Below are 21247 nucleotides of genomic sequence, written 5' to 3'. Positions count from 1 at the left end.
AACAGTACACTCAGCTCGGCTGCTTGCGGTCATACAAGTTTGGACATTTATTCCGCAGGTGCGCTATAAGCGTGGCGCACCTGCGCATGCGAACGCTGGGAATTGTGGCCTCGCTTACCTCACACCATCTCGCACATAGTTAGGCACGTTGGCTAGAGGTTCGTTGAAGAGCGGTACGCACCCAGTGCATTCATTACTCAGCTCACTAAAACCTTTGGTATCGAACACGTTCATTTCAAAACGGCGCAAAGTCTGTGCATCTGTAGCGCAGCCTGCCAAAGCGCCGGGTTGTTGTCCTTACGGAGCTTTCTGTCACGTGAGTTTGATTCCGTCCAGCAGCGAAAAATCTGAAGGTCATTTTTTATCGTTCTTCAGTGGCGCATTATCAGTGGCACTCGCGTAGTTTCCCAACTTGACGTTGAAGGCGCTCGTTAAAGAGCGGCACACACGTACATACAAACATAGCCTATAACCAAGTTTGCCATAGAAAAGGCTCACTGAACACCAGCACAGAGCGAGTTGCACATATCCAGCGCTCCAAGTCGGGGTCAAAGAGTTTCCTTGCTTCCCGTGAGTACAAGCAAAGTACCTCGAGTGGTCAGTCGCGCGGTAATCTTGCGTCTATTGACAGACTTCTCTCATGGTTGAAAAAACATTTTTCTGTGGCACGTAGTGAGCATCAGAAAGCTCTGAAGGGAGTTGCTCATGTTGGTGTAAAATTTTCTGAATTGTACTTTTCATCTAAATATAATATTTATAAAGTTGAATAATTATTAAGGCTAACTATGTAATTACATGGAATGGAAAGAATAGTCTGAGTATATCCAGTCAGCAGCAAACTACATTGTCGTGGTTCCGTCCTGCTCAGGGGAATTTCCTTATCTTTAATAGTTACCTGAAATTGCGTAGCACTCTGGATATATCAGCGTTATGGCTGATAAACATGTTTCCTGCGCGCGACTACGTCCTTCAACGCACCAAGTATGATACACACGGTGTTCAAGGAGGTCACAGGTGCATACTTATTATACCTCCTCATTTGCGGCCAAAGAAGTGCGCGTACTTTCACGCGGAAGCCCGAAGCCCCCCCCCCCCCCCCCCCCCCCCTGTAGGCGTTTTGGAAATATACACCAGGCTTCGTCTGTACTATTATAGGCAAGTAAGGTACAGCTTCCTACTCTAGCTCACTGTGCGTGCGTCGGCAAAAAGCCTTCCTGTGTGCTCCCGTGGTACACACCAGCCACTTGCCTTTGAACACTTTCTCGCAGCAGATCTGGAAACTACTCAGTTATCGTAAGCGTGTGCTGCCTGATGCGATACGCCGAAACTTCGGAACCTTATGCGGCTGCCGCCAGGAAAGTTGGTTCGTTGGTTCCGGCGTGATGCCCCTCGTGAACTGCTTAGTGACCAGGTGCGCGTATTCCTGTCCGAAGTAGCTAAAGCTTTATTACGATGAGCAACATAGTTCACCACACATCATCGGCCTACCCCTGGCAAAATAACTAATTCAATGAACCGTTTATTCGAACTTGTGGCGACAGTCTTTGCAAATACGTGGCTTCCGATCAAAGGAGCAGGGACTTATTCATGGTATTCGTTGCCTACGCCTATAACACCGCCGCGGACGCCTTCAGGGGTTTTCTTCTATATGTGTGAAAGTCATCGCAAAGCTTGGATAATGTGCACCGCTACCGACCCAATTCCTTCGAGTGGGCACCCGCATCGAAGGCCTTCAAGTACGCTGAGTGTCGCCAGCTCGCCTGTTGCCCGATCACAGAGAACCCATGCCTGCAGAATATCCGGCGAGAAATGGATCTCGCGCTCCTGCGTTTAGACCGAATAGTTTTATTTGGCTCTTTCGGCCGTTTTCATGCTTGTTTGTTGCTAGGACTTAGGGCAATGTTTTGTTTAGGTTTTTGTGTGGTGCTGGGAATGTTCTGCTGGCTTGTTGGTACATCTTGTGATGTCGTTCTATTTGGTTGTTCTGTCTCCTTGGGCTCGGGGGGTTTTCGCGAGAGCCCGGCCGGGCGCAGTCCGTCAGCTCTCGCTCTCTGCGGGGGGCTACCTAGTTGAGGTTCAGGGATGGCTGGTCGCCAGTGTTGACGTAGGCGGAGAGTCATACGATTAGACTCGGTTGGTCCTTGTGGGTGCGTATTCTCTTTGAGATGCAATTGGCTTTGGTCGAAATGCGTCCTTTGGCAAATTTTTCTTCTTTTATTTACAACTTTTTCTATCCAAAACTGCTTAGTTATAATGTGAAATATCATAAAATTGTATTTCACGACTGCCTCTAAAAATATATTTATTTTAGTTCAGTAAAGTCCCCATTTTGTAGCAACAATGTAACAGCACTTTCGTCGCTCTAGGCTAATTTGTTAATTTTATAAATGCTGCTTTACTAAACTAACAATTGTTTTTATTTATGTTTTTGCCAATTCCATACTACTCAACCTTTTTTGCTCGAATGTTCATGTAGAAGTAAAACCACATGAATATCTGTGCAAATTTTCATCTGTTTGTCGTGATTATAGTTGATATTTGCCCAAAATGTTAAAATCGTTTGCCCAGGTGCCATCCCCCATTGAGCGAACTCAAACAGGCCGATTAATACTTCGTCAACAAGCATACCGTGAAAACTTCAAAGTAGACTCAGACTCAAAGGCCCGTTTACTGTCACTTCTCCGAGACCTGATCTCAGTCGTTCCAATGCCTTGCAACATTCATGCAACACAGAGCCAAGACAGGAGACAAGTAGGAGTTCGAGCGCTAAGTAAGAAATATTTAAAGAACCCCCACACGAGATGTGCAGATGCGGCCAAGTACGCAGGTAGAAGAGAATACGCAATTAGCGTGACCAACTACCAAGGGGGTTTGATACTCGCTGCTGCCATACATACCACAAGTCCAGAAGCGGCGGAGAAAGTGGCCATCGTAGTCGGCATTGCTACATGCAAAGACAGTGCCATCATCTCGAGTGACTCGCAAATCGCGTGTAGCAACCTACAAAGATGACAGATCTATGCGACATCAGTGAAGATTCTAAAAGAAATAGCACGACGACAACGCGCTGTAACCTCTGCCACATGAGCCACTGGCCACGAACACAATCTCAGGAAATGATGTGCCACATGCTGTCGCCTGATAGCATACCAGCCGAGATTTCCTACCACCGGGGGTCCGGAAACCGACGAGAGTGAAGGACATTACCAACATATATTCCGTAATATTACAACACTACCGACTGGAATGAAAACAATATCTATTTCCACATCCAAAATTAAGCAAGGAAAAGACCACCTCCCTACGCAGACTACAGATTAATGAATACAGGTGTGTCCCATCTAACTTGAGTCACACAATAAAGATATGGATATGGCAGGTAGCTAACAGAACCAAGGTTGCGTTTCACGTTGCTTAAGGCGAACGCCTTAGTTCTGTATGTTTCGAGGTCGCGTTGTGAGGCACAGAAAATCGGAGCGCTTGTACCACTGCTCCAGCGTTCGTCGTCTTCTTCCCCGTCATTTCTTCCACATCGCTGTCGAATCGATACCGCTAATCATGCCATAAAAAAACACGTATATATTGCATAGTTAATTGGGGCACTCGAAACCACGACTTTCCTGAGAGTTGAACGCTCGACCTTGGAGGGCACCGAGCTCACGACCTTTGGTGTTAATTATGGCAAAGTTGATTAAGGCACGCTAAATTATGGTAACCTTAATTAGGGCGCTCGAACCCTCGACCTTTGGTGGTATAACAGAAGTAATAAGTAACGACGCATTCTAATGAGTACGTCAAGTAATTTGATGGGTGTCTCTGGAGCGCACACGCTTTCGCCTTCACCCTATTTAGCGTCTGCTAAAAGCGACAGTTCCTTTTTTTCATTCCAGCTAATTACATAATTAGTCCTACATAATTAATTTCTCAAATATTATAATTAGATGAAATGTTGCGATGAGAAAATTGTAAAGCAACTTTGAAGACCCCCGATAGAGCTTTCTGTTGCTCGATGCGTGCTACATGTGTTTTTCCGAACGTGAAAGCAGCCCGCAAGTTCACGCAGAATTGCCGGGCGACGGGCCACTCGAGGCACTTTGCGTGTATTCGCTTGCTGCTTTCACGTTCGCAAAAATACTTTTATGTAGTAAGTATCGAGCAACAAAGAGGTCTATCGGCAGTTTTTCATGTTGCTATACAATTTTTTCATTGACACTCTTCATTTAGTTATATTTTAGAAATTGATTAATTAAGACTGATTAGGTATATAGGCTGATTGAAAAAATAATCTGAGTATCTCCAAGCGACGCAAAGAATATTACCGTGCTTCTGTCAAGCCGAGTGGCATTTATATATATTGTTACGGTGAAGAAAAGGAAGAAGTTGAAGTAGATTAGAGGAAGATGTTAACTCTCTTGTTAACCCAATCGTCGAGCGTGGGCGGTATGAGGGAAAGCCTAACGAGAACTGAGGTGAGGACTTCACTACACAAGGGATTAAAGCAATGCTGCAAAAACAATACGAAATCTGCCCCGGGGACCGACGGGATTAATAACAAGATGCTAAAAAACATGGATGATCAGGCAATAGAAAATATTACGAAATACATAAATGAATGCTGGGCCAAGGGCGCTGTACCACAGCAGTGGAAGGAAGCCCAGGTTATACTGACTCCTAAAATTGGGAAACCAGTTATTATCGCAAATCTACGGCCGATGTCTCTCACCCCTTGCGCTGGAAAGCTTATGGAGCATGTATTCCTTATCAGAATAAACAATTACCTGGAAGAAAACGAAATCTATCCGAATACTATGTACGTTTCCGGCTGGACTCTCTACTAAGGACGTTATGCTGCAAATCAAGGGGCAAGTACTAGACAGTAAAGCGAGGTCCACCAGAGCTATATTAGCGTTGGATCTCAAGAAGCATTTGACAAAGCAGCACATTCAGCCACACTAGGTCGGGTCAGCAACCTAAACCTAGGAGAAAGGGCATACAACTTCACTCCATACTTCCTAACGAATAGGAAGTCTACCCTCACCACAGGGGAACTCAAGTCTGAGGTGAGGGACGGGGGGATTTTGGGTACGCCTCAGGGCTCCGTGATATCGCCCATGCTCTTTAGGCTCATTATGATAGGATTGTCAGAAAATGTCGATGACATCGAAGGAAGCAATGACTCCTTATACGCGGATAATATTACGATATGGGTCTCGCAAGGCAGTGAGGGAGAGATAGAACAAAAATTACAGAAAGCGCAAGATAAAGCGGAGGAGTACTTTCCAGGCAGGGGGCGTGAAAGCTCTCCAGAGAAATCAGAGCTTCTCCTTTACAGACCTACCCTCAAGGGCAGGCCACCCAAGGGATACATCAAGGAGAGAGAGTGCGACGAGATACAGATTCGTACGAATAATGGCGGCGCCATTCCTATTGTTAAAAAATTAGGATCCTGGAACTCAGCAATAAGTCGAAGGGAACTAACGGCGAAACTCTTAGAAATCTTGTTACCAACGTCAGTAACGCCAGTAGGTCGATCAGGCGAATCACGAACAGGTAGCAGGGAATGAAGGAAGCTAGGATTGTTAGGCTCATTCACTCTTTTGCTAACAGCCATATCATTTACGTAGGTTCGTACCTTAACTAGTACACGGCAGAAAAGGATAAAATCAATACACGCATAAGGAAAGCTTTTGAGGAGGCCATAGGCTTAGCCGAAAGCACCAGTACTAAGAGATTAAAAGATCTGTGCATGCATAACACCTTAGAACAATTGACTGAAGCTCATCAGATAGCTCAGTTGGAAAGACTTTCCAGCATCTGGACTGGCAGAAGTATACTCGATAAATGACGAATTAATATTCGAGATAAACTCGAAAAAATTCAGAGAACCGCGGTGCGTTTTGTTTGTTCGCGTTATCGGAGAGCCGATTCTGTAACACACATGTTGAAATGTTGTGACTTGGAACTGCTAGAAACACGACGAGAAAAACAACGAATGAAATTATTTTTCCAGATAACCAGAAATCAAATAAGAATAAACAAAGAAACATACATTCGCCCCCCTTTAAAACACAGTGCGCGTTTAAACCACAGTGCTAGTGTACAGCCTTATAAAACACGCATTGATGGTTTTGAATACTCGTTCTTTCCTTCGTCTATTAACATATGGAATGGCCTTCCGAACTGCACTGTAACAGCACAAAATGTTAACGAATTTCGTAGTCTATTAGAATTGTATTACAGGCAACGGGATCATTGAGACCTGATCATGCTTACTGTTATGCTGTGTATATTTGTTCATCCTGCCTGTAATTTGTGTTTGACAATGATGTATAACGTTGTATTGTCAATGTTGAAATTTCAATTTTTATTTTTTTCCTCTCCTGTAATGGCCCTCAAGTGAGGGCTACAGTATCCCTAAATAAAAAAATAATTACCATAACCAGCAAAGACGCAATGTTGCGTTGGTCACATATATTTGAAGCAGGATTCAAATTCCAAATTTACCCAAAAATAAGCATCCGGAATTCAATCAGGGCCGGAGAACAAGCAGAGCTAAAGCTCTGCTCAAACAGTATGGCAATGACGAGGAAGCGCTATTCGTGGACGCCGCGGAGTATTCAAATACCAAGCGTTTACAGCATTAACAATTAGTACAAAGCAAAAAAGAATACAAGGTATTTACTAAGGTAATGGCAAATAGAATCGGAAACACCTTAGACTTCAGCCAACCAAAGGGCCAGGCAGGATTTCGTAAAGGCTACTCAACAATAGACCATATTCACACTATCAATCAGGTGATTGGTAAATGTGCGGAATATAACCAACCCTTGTATATAGCTTTCATTTATTACGACAAAGCGTTTGATTCGGTCCGAACCTCAGCATTCATGCAGGTATTACTGAACCAGGGTGTAGAAGGGCCGTATGTAAAAATACTGAAAGATATCTATAGTGGCTCCACACCCACCGTTGTCTTCCATACTGAAAGCAACAAAATCCCAATAAAGAAGGACGTCAGGCAGAGAGATACGATCTCTCCAATGCTATTCACAGCGTGTTTGCAGGACGTATTCCGATTCCTGGATTGGGAAGAATTGGGGATAAGTGTTAATGGAGAATACCTTAGTGACTTGCGATTCGCTGATGATATTGCCTTGCTTAGTAACTCAGCAGACCAATTGCAATGCATGCTCACTGACCCGGAGAGGCGAAACAGAAGGGTGGGTCTAAAGATTTATCTGCAGGAAACTAAAGTAATGTTTAACAGTCTCGGGGAAGAGAACAGCAGTTTACAATAGGTACCGAGGCACTGGCAGTGGTAAAGAAGTACATCTACTTACGGAAGGTAGTGACCGCGGATCAGGAACATGATACTGAAATAATCAGAAGAATAAGAATGGGCTGGAGTGTGTCTGGCAGGCATTCTCAGATCATGAACAGCAGGTTGCCATTATCACTCAAAAGAAAAGTTTATAACATCTGTGTCTTACCAGTACTCACGTACGGGGCAGAAACCTGGAGGCTCAGGAAAAGGGTTCTACTTAAATTGAGGACGTCGCAACGAGCTATGGAAAGAAGAATGATGGGTGTAACGTTAGGAGATAAGAAAAGAGCAGATTGGGTGAGGGGAACAAACGCGAGTTAATTACATCTTAGTTGAAATCAAGAAACATAAATGGACATAGGCAGGACATGTAATGAGGCGGGAAGATAACCGGCGGTCATTAAGGGTTACGGAATGAATTCCAAGGGAAGGGAAGCGTAGCAGGGGGCGGTGGAAAGTTTGTTGGGCGGAAGAGATTAAGAAGTTTGCAGGGACAACATGGCCACAATTAGTACATGACCGGGGTAGTTGGGGAAGTATGGGAGAGGCCTTTGCCCTGCAGCGGGCGTAACTAGGATGATGATGATGATGATGATGATGATGATGATGATGATGATGAAATCAACTGGTGCCCAAACCATACAGCGTACGAATCCAGCACCACTCCCAACCTTAACGAGTCTGCCCATCATGTTGCAGGATAAGTCATTAACCGTGCCAGATTAGGGGGGGGGGGGGGGGCTCTGACCGAGGAGGAGATGGAACGGAAGGATATGGATGGACTCATTCAGTGTCGTTACTCAGTTCTATAGAAAGTCCAGGTGTGGATATCCACGTTGTAGCCCAATATTGGACAAAGCTCAGGCGGTTGACTGGAGGCGCCTTCAAACCAGAACCTACACGAACCCGGTACACGTTAACCGCATATTTCCAGAGTTATACACTGATGGGAAATGTAAATTATGTGGTGATATAGGAGCCACCCTAAAGCATATACTCTGGGATTGTGCAATAGTTCAGAAGAGAATCGCAGTCCCCCCGGACGAACTAGAAGCGCAGTGGAGAGCAGCACTGACTAGCTCAGATCTTCAGGACCAGCTTTGGGCCTTCCAGCAAGCCCTGGAGACTACTGAGAGACAGGGTCTCTCTGCTACCCCCGGCACGGCCTATAGACCCAGGCCATCAATTGCAGGATAAATAATAAAGTTTTCACACACACGCATTTAATACTGCCTACGTGTGGGAATGCGAAAGCATTATGCTGTTTGTAGATCTCGGGACGTCATAAACACGCCTATTACATGCATTAACACACTCATACGCGCTATACACATCTTTCTTGTTTCTATGAAGAGAAAACTAACGGCGCTGGAGCTTCTGCACATGTGTCACCGAGCCTAGTACTCCGCCAGCGTTTGACAGTGCTTTAGGTTGCTCGGAACGGACGCTGACTCGACGCAGCTTTCACGGTTCCGCGCTTGCCCAGACGCGGAAGGGAAAAGCCGCCAAATAACTGAGCCTTTACATTCAGAGATGTGTTTTCTCTAATTTAACTTTTGCTAATAAGATGTTTACGTTTTCCCTTCCTCAGCTTAAACTAACGTGGATGAAAACTCGGGACTCTTTTCAGAAGCTCTCTCACTTGTGCGCGCTTTCCCTCTGTACCTTTCTCCTAATAGCCACATAATGTTGTCCGCGAGTATACGGACAGCTTTTATATTCAGAAGAAAACGTGGAGCCGCCATGGCGTTGGAGAAGCGCGCTCGCCTTAAACCACGGAGGCCAGGGCTCGATTCCCAATGGGACCGAAATCTACCAAATCTTGTTTTTCAAAGCCATTAAAATAATTTGTTTACAGTAACCTCCTTCAGAAATTTGACGTCAATCCGAGCATTTTTTTTACGTTTTTACTCTTTGTGCCGTCGGCCGTTTTAGTACTCTCTTACGGTCGCGCCGACGCCGATCTATTTTCGCGTAAGGACGCATATAATGCTTTCGTATTCATAGAAACCAGGCCTACGGTGCATTTAGGCCACGCATGGCCATGCCTCATGCTCGGTCCACGCGCTATAGCGTATGGAGCGTCGCAGCTACCGCAAGGAGACAGCATCTGACGCTCGCGCTGTATGAAATCGGCAACTCGACCCCAGTAGACAAGTGTGATTAAGACTGCACGTACAACCATCTATGCCACTAGGCTACGTTTCGGGCGCAGAATAGAAATTCTGCACAACCTGAAGTATTCATTCACGAAGGCGTCTATGGTGCTCTAAATCTCTATCTCAATTCTTTCTGTGGGACCGATCGCGCTTCCTTGCTGATCGACTGTGAAGGCGCGATTGTGAGACACAATACAGAAATTGCAATAATCACCTAGGGAATAATGAGTTGTACTACTCATTGAGGTAGAAGATCCAAAGAAGCGGGTATTACTTGCAGAACACATCGACATAGAAATTGATGAATAACGCAGATTCTATAAATACGTTTCAAACACACCACTTTAGGACAAGTAATGAAATTTACAAATAGGGTCCGGTGAGTTCGCAAGATGTATCCACTTGGCAGCAAACATGAGACTGGTACTAATTTCCAAATATAGGTTGAAAAAAGATATTGCCCTCATCGCTGCACCGCTCTTGCTCAAATTTTGCAGAACGATCGCATTTTGTCATTGACTTCGTTTAGTGTAATACTTGGCACGATTAGTCGCCTATTTTTTCAGACAAGAATGAGAAACTGTTAGCGCCTATGGGAAAAATGGCGTCTGCAAAGCCGGCCCTGGCACATATCGTGTCGCCACCTGCCGGCAGCAGCAGGAAAGTAAGGGGCGCAAAAGTGCATTTGGCAGTGTTTTAGTTTCAAATACACTCGCTTTGTTCTCACCGCGTTGTAATTAGATTACATAATTAATTGAAGTATGTTGTAATATTTGCCTTAAGGCCATTATCAGAAAATTTAGCTAGGTATAGAAATTTTTTTTTATCACTCGTTTATGAATTACAATTTTATGTGAACGTATTTGACCCTTTTCAGTAATTCAGGAGTAGTATTGTGCTATATACCAAGAGAGATATTTAAAATGTTAAACAGTTGAGAATGAAATAATATAACTGGTGCAATAATTTGGAATGGACGGCGCTTGAACAAGAGGGTGTTTAGAATGGTGCTTGAATACTCCAGCGACACGTTCCTGTTATGTCTTTTCCTTTTCATACTCGTACGTTTTTTGCACACCATGGGACGATGACTAATCCTGGACTGAATATAATATGCCACGCAAACAATGAACAGAAATTCTATATATAGGCAAAAAGTACCCGCAACAAACCAAGTGAACAGGCGAAGGTATATGTACAAGTCAGAAGAGATATTTCTTTTTGTTTCCCAGAAATGTGTCGCCATTGTTATAAGAGCGACTGGACGCTCGCAGAAGCTTGCAGGTGTATGTAACTGTGAAGTATGGCGCAGGTTTCAAGCTTGAGCGTGTTGATCATTCTGATATTTTCTCTATTATCCGAGATCAAACAAGGAGGTATGGTGCTCGCTGCTGCAATGCCGTCGCATAGCTATAGCAGGTATGGGTGTCATCCGCGACATGCGACCCGTGCTACTACAAGGCAGCACATCCGTAATTTACCAAAGAGTGCGACGCGAAGTCCATGTACGTAACATTCCTTCTAATTATATTTTGCTAGGCACACTGCTACCCACCTGAATTGCAGTACTGCAACGAAGCACCGAATTTACTTTGGCAGAAATACACGCGATGTGCTGCCTAATCTCCAGCAAGTTTCTGGAAAGTGTTTTGAAAAGTGAATCAATGGAGCTGCAGGTACGAAATGGTTCCGCGAGGAACCCTACGCATCTTGGTTTATTCTTATTTATCTAGGTGATTTCATAGGTTTAGAGTCCCAACGTGACACTGAATTTGAGGGACGCTTAGAAGGGCGGCAGAGAGCCGGCTGATCGGTAATCAATTAGACCACGATGTCTTAGTTAACGCACGCTTGGTACACGATACAACAGCGTTTTTTGTATTCCACTTCATCGTAATGCAGCTGCCACGAGGTAGAATGAAGCCGAAGACCTAACCCACAAACACCGGAGGCTATAGTAACTGAATAAATGTGGCGAGTTCTTCTTACTTACAGATTTCTAGATATTACTTAACAAGTTTTTAAGCATGAGGTTCTTTTCGCTCCCGTTGTCGGTGGCCTTCAAGTGGCGTAAACACACAACTTTAGGGCAAGTAATGAAATTTACAAATGGGGGCCGGTGAGTTCGCAAGATGTATTCACTTCGCAGCAAACATGAGACTAGTTCTAATTTCGAGATATGCGTTTTAATATTGTGCATATCAATGACTTGCTGTTTAAGTTAAATTTATCTTTCAGCGCCCAAGAAGAAATTTTATTCGAAAGGAAAGTAAGGGGCGCAAAAGTGCATTTGACAGCTTTTTAGATTCAAATAGACTCTCCTTGTTCTCACCGCCATGTATTTAGATAATATAATGAATTGAAGTACATTGTAATATTTGCCTTAAGGCAATTAGCCCAAAATTTAGGTTGATGCATAAATTCTTTAGTTCACTCGTTTATGAGTTTCAATTTTATGTGAACGTATTTGACCCTTGTTCAGTAGCTCAGGAGTAGTATTGTGCTATATACCGAGACAGATATGCAAAAGAATAAGCAGTTGAAAATAAAATTAGCTAACTTAGGTAATAGTTTGGAATGGATTGCTATTGACCAAGAGGACGTTTAGAATGGTGCTTCAAAAGTCCAGCGATACCTTCCTGTTATGTCTTTTCCTTTTCATCCCCATGCCATGGGACAATGAATAATCCTCGACAGAATATAACATGCCACACAAAAAACGAACGACGATTCTATATAAAATACAAAAAGTACCAGCAACAAAGGAAGTAAACAGGCGAGCGGATGTGCGCAAATAAAGAAAGATTGATTTTTCTTTCTTTCCAAGAATTGTGTTGGAATTGTTATAAGAGCGACTGGACGCTCGCAGAAGCTTGGAGGCTTTTGTAACTGTTAAGTTTGGCAAAGGTTTCAAGCTTGAGCGTGTTGATCATTCTGGTATTTTCTCTATTATCCAAGATCAAACAAGGAGGTATGGTGCTCGCTGCTGCAATGCCGTCGCATAGCTATAGCAGGTATGGGCGTCATCCGCGACATGCGACCCGTGCTACTACAAGGCAGCCCACGCGTATTTTAACAAGAGTGTGACGCGAAGTCCATGTACGTAACATTTCTTCTAATGATATTTTGCTAGACACACTGCTACCCACCTGAATTTTAGTACTGCAAAGAAGTACCGAAATTATTTTGGCAGAAATACACACGATGTGCTGCCTAATCTCCAGCAAGTTTCTGAAAAGTGTTTTGAAAAGTAATTCAAAGGAACTGCAGGTACGAAATGGTTCCGCGAGGAACCCTACGCATCTTGGTTTATTCTTATTTATCTAGGTACTTTCATAGGTTTAAAGTCCCAACGTGACACTGAATTTGAGAGACGCTTAGAAGGGCGGGAGAGAGCCCGTGCATTGAGTATAGATTAGACCAGGATGTCTTAGTTAACGCACGTTTGGTACACGATACAACAACGTTTTTTGTATTCCACTTCATCGTAATGCAGCTGCCACGAGGTAGAATGAAGCCGAAGACCTAACCCACAGACACAGGAGGCTATAGTAACTGAATAAATGTGGCGAGTTCTTCTTACTTACAGATTTCTAGATATTACTTAACAAGTCTTTAAGCATGAGGTTCTTTTCGCTCCCGTTGTTGGCGACCTTCAAGTGGCCTTGAGCCAAAGCCAGAGCCGTTATCGAGGCACCGAAACGAGAGCATCCGGGAAACCAGTCAAGACCGCATTACATACGCTACTTACTTTCCAAACAAGTTAAAAACATATGGCTTCAGAGTTCTTTGAAATGGTTATTTCTCAAGCTCTAGCTTTTATTACGCTGAAGTTTAACTTGTCATTTCCAATAGTGAGGTTCAAAAAGGCAGATACACGGCACAATATAGTTGATTGTCATCTTTTGGGTCTGAGACACAGTTGCCTGTGCTCTCTTCAATGGCAGCGGTCCGTGAGTTCCGGAGCGCGCACGGCGCACGGGCAGCTCCGGTAGTGTCCCGCCCACCGCGGATGGGTGTTTGACGGGTACGATACTTGCAATTAGGTGCTGTCTGGGAGAGGAACCTATTTCGTGCATAGGGGCCAGTTCGCAGTATGTTGTGTTGCGGTGTGGTGGGGTGTGCTGTTGCGAACACGCACTACACCTATTCTATGATTGTGCTTAGTATCATCTCCAAGCAATCTACTTTGTCGGTAGCCATTTCATGCCTACATCTACTCTCGATTACGGGAGAGCCAGCATTTTTATTATTAAACTGTCCACCTATGTGTAAATGTTTGCTAAGTGCAAGGATATATAAAACGCGAATTTCGTTTGTTTGCTCTATCATCCCTTGGCGTAGTTTTTGTCAGAGCTTTTGACAAATTGTGTTCCTCCGCAGCATCGAAATATTCAAACACCATTTCGGAGATGTCGCGCAACATCGTGTGCCAGCACGCTCCGCTACTCTCTCAAGCTTTGCGCATAGGGTCGTTTCACATACCCACCATCAGTCCTGTCCTCTCACGGGACGCAAACCGTCAAATAATAGTGTTCTTTCAACTCTTCTTTGGATCACAACACTTCTTTGGAGGATGACCGCAACATTAGTACACTCACTTAAGAGCACGAAGTAGCTCGGGGCCAACTCCCATGCCGCCTATTCAAGTGCATATAAAACACGAATATGCCTTTAGGAGGCAACTACTTTACCGATTTAAACTAAATTTCTTACCGTTGAGAGAGAAACACGAATTATAGTGACTGCAAAAAAGCATTTTTTTCCAGAGCTTCCGGCGAAAACGGGCACACTTACAGCATTACTTTACCTCTCTCGCACCACATACTTCCCCAGATGTTATCGCATTACAAGAGACTGCAGAAGCGGCTAAGCTGTCGGGACATGCGACGTACACTGCAGTTTGCCATGATAACCGCAGGTCCCAAAACACCACACTAGTTGAGCAAAAGATTTCGTTAATGCTGCAACACATAGGCATTGACACAGCAGCCAACATTCTCCTGGAGATCATTCCGTCTGCAAGGCACACTCAACACAGTCTTTTCATCTTCAATGCCTGCAGCAGCTCCAAACAACAACATCGGCTACTACGACTCTGCGCCAAAGTGGATCGAGTAGCTAGGGGAGCCCCCCTGCTCATCGCAGGGGGCCTAAACGCCCCTGCGGTGGCATGGGGATACCAGGTTGACCACCGCAAGGGCAGATAACTATGGCTTGATGGTCAGGATTTAGGTTTAACTCTTGTTACGGATCCAACTTGTCCCATTCGTATGGGAAACAGCGTTAGCAGCGACACTACTCCGAATCTGACATTCGCAAAATGAATTCCACAAGTAGACTGGATCAACACACAAGACAACTTGCGCAGCGGCCACTATTTAATCCAAACATCACTTCGAGCGAACTTGCGCAGCGGCAACTATTTAATCCAAACATCAGTTCGAGCGGGCCCCCGAAAGCCCAAGAGCCATCAACCCTGCATCATGAATTGGGACGCATTCCGGCAGGCGAGAGCCCTCCCCACTTTCTCCGGTACCCAACCCCCTTTGGAAGGTTTGGTCACATCCTTATTGCAAGACGCAAGCGAAACCACTAAATTGGTGCCTGAGGAAGCCAATCTAAAGGAGGCAGATAGCAAGTTACTGCATATGCGTGAAGCCCTCGCCAGTCTGCAACCCAGATACAAGGGCAACAAGCTCGACTGAACGCTCAGAAAACGTATTAGCACTAGCACCCTTCACCTCGAAACCTACGCACAACCACTTCCTCGTCAAAATTGGCACAGCACATGAGACAGCATGGCACGGCAACGAAACCTGCCCAACGCGTGGAATATACTCCGTTTGATTCTCGATCAGGCCAACAGCAAGAACACACAACAGCACAACTTGTAAAAGATTATTCACACCCATCCCGGCTCGCACACGCAGTTTTTCAAGAGCTGATAGACCATTAAGTAGAACCTCAACCTACAACGCCCGCTCCCGGATACACTGGCACCGCTAAGGCCCACCTGGACGCGTTGTAATGGTTGGGCTCGGGCATAAAATAAATGGAAGCTGACCCACGCCGTCGTCCATCTTATCCACGCTGAGGACATTGTTGAAGGCAGAGACTTGTTCTCATCGAGAACGAGGAATATGGGTTTATTTACAGTATTTACATGAGTACGTTATAGTTAATCAGTCTAACATGACTGAAAGAGGAATGCACACTGAGAAGCTGCCAATGGCTCCTTAAATGCACTCTGTCCTCCCTAGATCCCTAGGTGAGGAAAACGGCAGTTCACCGCCGACCAATTCGGAGCATCCAAAGTCATCGTAGCCGATCCCCCTTTGAGGGGGAGGGTTTACACACTCACTTCTGCACAGGTTGCACTGACCACACCAAGTTGAGCGGGTTCTCGCAGACACGGTGCTTGACCCGAGCAGGATCCTCTTCATCCCAGTGTTGACTCCGCAGACAATGGCCGCCGCGTCTCTCCATGACTTCTAAGCCCCTAGAGAGCGCCGCAAGACATCTTCTCCCAGGATTTCCACCGCTTATGACAAGCCGTGACGGCGACGGCGAATCCACTAACAATACTTGGTCCGCCGACCGCCTTTAGTCAAAGCAGCGACGAGGGGGTGCTGATGCGGCACATCGTAACTCCTACAAAGCGAGTCGCCGCACCAGGTGGGGAAGGGTTCCACGGTCGCTTCTGGGAAGCTTGACACCCCCGCAGCAGCAGCTCGCTGGGAAAATTTTGTAGGTCGCTACCCTTGCAGGCCGTTCGTAACAGCTCCTCCATGGCCTGGAAAACCTCGACTGGCAGTGCTGACAACGGCAGGACAGCAAGAGAATGGCTGGTGGCTAGAGGGGGGGGGGGGGGACGCCTTGGCTTGCAGCGACCAGCTGCGACATGAAGACACCTCCTCAAAACATCCAACAAGGACAGGCAACTGCAAAGCGAACCCCACAAAACGGCTCTGCGCCGACGTAACGTATCTTGGATCTCACTTTAGACCCGCTAGGCTTCAAAGAAAACATAAGTGCCGAAACAACAAATGCTGCATTTCGCTACGCCAATTTTCGAAGTAGTTTCGTGCTGACAAATTGAGCAATCATAGATGGAGTCCTGCTAAATATGAGGGGATCTTCTTGACTTAACAAAATTAATAATAACAACGCCCCAAAATATAGGCGGGATACTTAAACGCCGAATTCAAATTAGCCTGCTCAAACCATCCGCATTGCTATGCAACTTTCGCTTCTTATATCTAAGGAAGAAATTGTACTCTTCGAGAGTGAGGCTCCATCGAGAAAGCGGCCATTGTTGTGTGACATTTGATTGAGCCACGTCAAAGGGACAGTAGTCGGTCCCGAAGATGAAGCTCACTCCGTACAAATAACACGACAACTTCTGGGCTGCCCAAACTAAACAAGAACATCCCTTCCCTGAAGCGCTGTAGGCTTCCTCTCTTATAGTTACTTTACGGCTGGCATAGAGGATAGGATGTTCCTCATTATCGTGGCCGACCTGACAAAGTACCACGCCCATACCCCTGTCGCTTGCGTCGCACTGAAGTATAAATTCTTTTGCGTAGTCTTGGGTGCCAAGCACAGGACGAGAAACCAATAGCGTTTTCAAACTTTGGAAAGCGTTCTCTTTGTCCTTATCCCAGTGCACGCTCTTCGGGGCTCCCTTTCAGAGGGTGTCTGTTAAAGGACTTGCTATTTGCGAGTGATGCGGAATGTACCTTTGATAGTACCCCACAAGTCCCAAAAATGAACGAATGTCTGTTTTCGTGAGCGGCTGTGAAAATTCTCCAATCGTAGCTATTTTCAAGTCGGCCGGCCGTCTCGCGCTATCACCGACAACATGGCCTAGATAAGTGACATGTGAACAGCCAAATCTACACTTTTCCGCCTTCATCGTCAAGCCTGCTTCCCTCAATCGTGAGAACACCTGTGTGAGGTGCGATACGTGCTGTTCCCAGCTGTACGAAAAAATTGCTACATCATCAAGATATGGCAAGGCGGACTCCTACATGTCTTTTAGGACAATATTCATTAACTTAGAGAAGCTAAACGGCGCGTTGTTCAGCCCGAGGCTGAGGGCGAGAGGGCGAAAAGTGGCACTATATGAAAGGGGAACTTGCCAGTATCCCCGCACGAGATCTATAGTTGAAATGTATTTATCAGCGCTAACTCTTTCGATTCGTTCCTCAATGTTGGGTATCGGGTACAGTTGATACCTAGTGATGACCTTTTACTTGCTGTAGTCAATACACAGACGATGGTCTTTTTTATGGGTTTCTACAAGTATTAGTGGTGACGTGTAGTCACTCTCAGCAGTCTCAGTAACTCCCAACTCTAGCATGTGCTCTATCTCGGCCTCCATAATTTCTCCCTGTCGTGGAGACACCCTGTAAGGCTTCGATCTTACGGGTTCGGTTGATGTTAGCGCAGTTTCATGCGTTAATAGTTCGGTTCTACCTGGCCGATCACTGAATCTGTAAGACATTCCCCTAACATCCCTTTTAGCTTATCTAGTTGCACGGGTCTAAGGGCGTGCGAGCTTACCGAATGTTTTACTACTTCTTCTAGGCTGATTCCAGAGCTGGAGGTCGCCTATACTATACCCCAGCCGCTGTGCATCTGTGGGAAGATTTGTTGAAGGAAAAGATGTCCACGCAGACCAAGAAAGTTGTGTACAACGTTTACGCACAAGTACGCAAAAGCGACCCGCAGCAATCTATCACAGACGCATGTCGGAAGCCGAGCGATCTAACTGGGGCTAGCGAATGCTGTATGGACCGGATTAAGCGTGACGTACAGTGCGGCACCTTGAAGTCACCGAAGCGCAGACAACCGCGTCTCCCAGCCCCACACAGCAGTGTCTGAACAGAAAAACTAGACTGCTGCTTAACGACAGTTTCTCCCTAGCCGCTCTACGAAGAAAAGTGCACCAGTATTTCTTGCGAAATGAAATTCCGACAGCCGCAAATCTTCCTCGAGATGTGGTCAGCAACAGTGACATGGATATACCTAAAATGTGTGTGCGTTCAATGCAAAAGGCTCTCAATGAGATTGGGTTTTCGTTTCGCAAACGGAAAAGAAACTGTGCTCTCCTCGAGAGAAACGACATCATCTTGTGGCAGCGGCCGTACCTGCGTAAAATGTGGGAACTTCCCACCCAAAATTGGTATGTACGATAATCGACCCTTTCTGCAAGTTTAATAGTGTATGTACGAATAAGTGATTTTTTATCACAACATAAACCTGAACCTTTAATTGTTCCGTAAAAAAGGCTTTTCCGAGATACAAAAGACGCAAACTGCGGTTGGGTGTAATTGTTAGCATAAAAAATGGTAGCGCCCAAGCTTTCGCTGCTCACACAAGCACTGTGTGCACAAACACAAGCGTTATTGCTTGACAGTTGGGTGCGTCGTTTATCCTCGTGGAACAGACATTAAGGTTAGCGTCGCAAGTGGTGGCGTTTTTTGTGTGTCCGCATGTCTTGCATCACCACATTTCGATGCCCATTGTTCAGCTTGCGCCGATCACTTAGCCAGCGCTTGTACGCTGCGCACAATAATATTCTTCGTTTATTGCGTCTCACGAATATGCGGATCCTGGATATCGCTTAGGAACAATAGCTGAGCAGTCCGATTTCACTCAGTCCTGCACCTGTCTTGAGAAATTGTGAGGTGCGTATGCGTGGCGACATGCTTCAATTCTTTGCGTTGCTTGTTTCTTTTTTGCAGGTGCATATACTACGTTGACGAAACTCGGATGAACGCTGGACATACCAAAGAAAAGGTTCGGGAGGATGTGAACGTCGTTACACGCCAGGATACTTATCGGGAAGGTCTGACAACAGGTCTTCGCGCACCCAGTGGCAAAGGTGGCAGGCTGATCCTATTGCACGCCAGTAGCGAGGATGGCACCGTAAATGGCGCTTGCCTCGTTTTCCGAGCAGCGAAAGGAGATGGTGACTACCACAAAGAAATGGGTGGGCCTGGTTCGAGAAGGGGTTACCTGAGCAGCTTCTACAAAACAGCAGACCATGCAACGTTATAGTAATGGACAATGCACCCTGCCCCAGTGTTCACCTCGAGAAAGTACCGACAGCATCAACAGGAAAGGTTGACATTCAGTCTTGGCTAACCGAAAATGGCATCACATTTTTTTTAGGGTCAATTAAAGCCAGAGTTGCTGGAGCTCGTCAGCCAACAAAAGAAGATGTTTTCAGCTAAGCGCGTGGACGTGCCTGCTAAGCCTGCCGGTCCCGACGTCATGAAGCTTCCTCCATACCACTGCGATTTGAATCCAATCGAACTGAGTTGGAGCCAGGTGAAAGGTTAAGGAGTGGCTAACAACACCGAATTCGTCCTTGCAGCTGTCGAAAAGTTGCTGCAGGGATGTATCAATCTTGCGACGGCAGACAAGTGGCTCAGGGCGTGTTCTCATAATCAGAGAATCGCAGAGGAATTCTGGCAGCGTGACAGCATCATTGACGCAAGCCTCGACGGGCTTGAAATTTCACTCGTATCAGATACCAGCAGCGAGAATGATGCGAGTGATAGTGAGATGAGCGGAATGGAAGACCTGCTGTGAATACGGGCATGGTCGCAGAAGCCTCCCCAACATTGCGTTTTGTTCTTGGGCTTTTGTGTCAAGATTTTACTTATCACGCAGCACATGAAATAATCGACTGTGAGGTTTTACGTGCCTAAACCACAGTATGGGCCCAACGAACAGCACAGAGCTTCACCCTGGAACATTGTGTGCCACTTTGTTTTTCCTTTTAATTTTAAAAGCTGCTTAACCAAGCCGGCGTGAAAAATACGTAAAAAAATGCGCTTTTAGACAAGCACCACAATTTAACGTACGGGCGGTTTTACATTTTGCCCACATGGAAATTTGGCCGTACTGGGGGAGCGAACCCGCAAGCTAGCCATTAGCAGCGCAAAGCTGCTACGCAGTCGTGGTGGGCGCAGGACATGTGCATTACCATGGTAGTCATAACAGTTGTGGCAATAGTTATAAATAGCTCTGGAAAGCTGCAATCACATGGAAGTGAGTAAGTGAGTGAAAACGTTATGGAGCTCTAGTAATTGTGTTTTTCTGAGGCTGGGGTGGATTCTTTAGGGGATGGTCTTCCTCTTTGTGTCTTTCCTGGACGTCTTCACCCACTGCTTTGTCCACCCTCTATCTACCTGGAAAGAGTATTGGTATAAAAAAGCTCTCAGTGCCCTTCCACTCTGTGAAGAAGGATGACCAGCGAAGCTGTGTATGTGGACCCCTTAATGGGGAAATGGACATCTGCCGCGGTCGGCCCGGCGTTGCTCAAGTTTCGGGATCGGCCCACGTATGGGGAGTGCTTGACGCCTGCTTCACCTCCGTCATGCTTCGGCCCGGCATTGCACTATCTACGGGATCGGCCCACTTACGGAGTGTGCTTAACGCCTGCTTCACCTCCGCCGCGGGTCGGCCCGGCATTACACTATCTCCAGGATCGGCCCACGCATAAGAAGTTTTTTTTGCTTACCACGCCAACAACGACACGAAAATTTTCATGGACGGTAGAGGTATACAGCTTCGCTGTAATAAAGACGTTGAATTTGCTCCTTGCAATGAAACACATCGCATATGGCATGTCGTGGCGCGGCATGCCGCACAATGTTTATGGAGAATGCGCAGCAAAGTGCATAGTCGGAGGCATTTTCCAAAAGTTAGAGAAATAGTGTATTTTGGATAAGAGTTCCACTGAAAT

General features: G+C 45.8%; 1 long non-coding RNA gene across 1 annotated transcript; it reads left to right on the top strand.

The window, feature by feature from the left end:
* The first annotated feature begins 10569 nt into the window (after positions 1 to 10569).
* On the top strand, positions 10570 to 21235 carry LOC129387406 (uncharacterized). The gene is made up of 3 exons (XR_008614642.1): positions 10570 to 10988; positions 12442 to 12582; positions 19236 to 21235. It is a non-coding gene; the product is annotated as an uncharacterized lncRNA (long non-coding RNA).
* Positions 21236 to 21247: the final 12 nt, after the last annotated feature.

This window comes from Dermacentor andersoni, chromosome 3 (assembly GCF_023375885.2).
Source record: "Dermacentor andersoni chromosome 3, qqDerAnde1_hic_scaffold, whole genome shotgun sequence".
In the NCBI taxonomy this organism is placed as follows: domain Eukaryota; kingdom Metazoa; phylum Arthropoda; class Arachnida; order Ixodida; family Ixodidae; genus Dermacentor; species Dermacentor andersoni.
The sequence above is the reverse complement of the archived record's forward strand: the minus strand, read 5'-3'. Positions and strand labels throughout refer to the sequence as shown.